This window comes from Vigna radiata, chromosome 8, assembly GCF_000741045.1.
Source record: "Vigna radiata var. radiata cultivar VC1973A chromosome 8, Vradiata_ver6, whole genome shotgun sequence".
In the NCBI taxonomy this organism is placed as follows: Eukaryota; Viridiplantae; Streptophyta; class Magnoliopsida; order Fabales; family Fabaceae; genus Vigna; species Vigna radiata.
In genome coordinates this window covers 20,677,437-20,679,431 of record NC_028358.1, presented here as the reverse complement: position 1 = coordinate 20,679,431, position 1,995 = coordinate 20,677,437, and positions in this window count along the sequence as shown.

Sequence of the window (1,995 nt, the reverse complement as noted above, 5' to 3'; positions counted from 1 at the left end):
TCTTATGTAAATCATTTTGGTTTGAATGAATATATGCCTCTTTCATTGATTGTTAGTGTTTGATTTCTTCTCTTAATGCTTGTTGTGAAGTTGCTACCCATGACATGATTTTAGGGTTTANTTGATATTGGGAAATGTTGGGTAAATCTTGACTTGGGTTAAACACCTAAAGGAAATAGTATCTAGGGATAGAACTAGGACCTTTGGTTGTCTTAAAATCTCATTTCTTAATGCGGAAAATTTTCTTGATGAGGAAAATAGAGATCTCCACCCCTCCATTTGAAGTGCCCCGCAAAGCGATTGATTTGAGTTACTATGAAAAAATTTTCTTGATGAGGAAGATGTTGTCATTCCACCACCTCAGTCACCCAGGAGCCATCATCGCTCTCAGCCCTTTCGCCCTCCGACTGATCCGTACCAGATGTTTGACATGCAATTGGCCCTCCTTGATGCTAAGTTGGAGGCAGTCAATAGGATTGGTTTGGTTCATGCGGAAATGATGCGTCAAGTGTATGCCTCCTCTCACCCTGGGTTCATCACACCTGAAGAGTATGCTTCTCGTGTAGCTTGGCCTGGGGACCAGCCCCATTCTACCGGGAGAGGTGGAGCCAGCTCATATGGTGCAGCAGCTGATGATGATGAGCAGGAGGAAGAAGATGATGAGGATGATGCTGATGAGGATACAAATATGAGTGATTAGAGCACATCTTGAGTTTCACAGGACCTTTTATTTTGCTTTATTTTGTTATGCTTTCTAGTTTAATTGCTAAACTTTGTTGAAAGTTAGTTCTTAGTTTAGGATTTAATGAACAGTTTGTGTTTCAACTTGGATGTTTTGGTTGAGTTATCTGGCTTTATAGACTATGCTGATCCATGATGCTTATGCTTGAATTTGAAATGATGTTTGAGATGGATCAAGTTAGTTCAAATTGTGTTGTTGTCTTCAGGACATGTATGAGAATGCCTTATGTTTAATTGCGATCAGTATTTATGGCAGTTGCTTGTTGATGTTTGTGGAACCTTGAGTCAACCTTGTGAGATGTTGTGCCTTATATTTTTCTTGTGAATACTATCATCTTAGATCACAACTGACTTTGCCTGAGTTTCTCTTGTTTGAATCATTTGCTTGCTTGTCACACATGATCAAGGCCATGTTTTTCTTCTACCTCAAATAAGCCAATACAAACCTATTGGACCTTAATGAAAGATGTTTTCCCTCTTTGAACCTTAAACCTAATGAAAAATCCCTGATTTCCCTACCTTGAGCTGAGTAGATTATTCATGTTTGCTGCAGGAGAATGGTTTAAAGTTGGGGTAGTTTGTTTTGTAAGGGTGTATTGAGAAAAATACAAAAAAAAATGAGGAAAAAGAAGAAAGAAAAAGATAAAGAAAAAGAATTGAATGGAAGAAAGTTGGGATATAAGTCAGAAAATGGTTGTAATTGAAGTGAAGCAAAAGAGAAACTGATGTGCATGATTTGAACTGTTTGATCTCTTAGCTCAAGGTACTTTGTTNTCCTGAAAAACCATGTTTCTTTCTTAGCCCGGCCACAATACAAGCCAATGAAAGTCCTTGTGATGCTGACTTACTTGTGAATGTGTTTAAGTTGGTTGAAATGAATGGCAAAGTTGAGTTGTGTGACATTGTGATAGTAGAGTGATAGACACACACCCTTATACACTAGAGCATTAGAGCGAGACACTATCTTTGGTGAGGATTGGTTCTACTTAATTCAGTAAAGCATTCTGCCATGATCGTTGATCNCTTTTAGACTGTGGCATTTGATTGATTGAATGTTTGATGAGCATCACAGTGGAAGACTAANTTGTTACACATTTCTAGTCATTTCAAGCTAGGCAAGTGTTGTGGATTTTGTTGAGTCTGTGAAAATATTTTTTTGTGTTATAGCCAGAAACCTTTTGCTTGAGGACAAGCAAGGTTCTAAGTTTGGGGGAGTTGATAATGACATATTTTACCATGATTTCAGTGATGAAT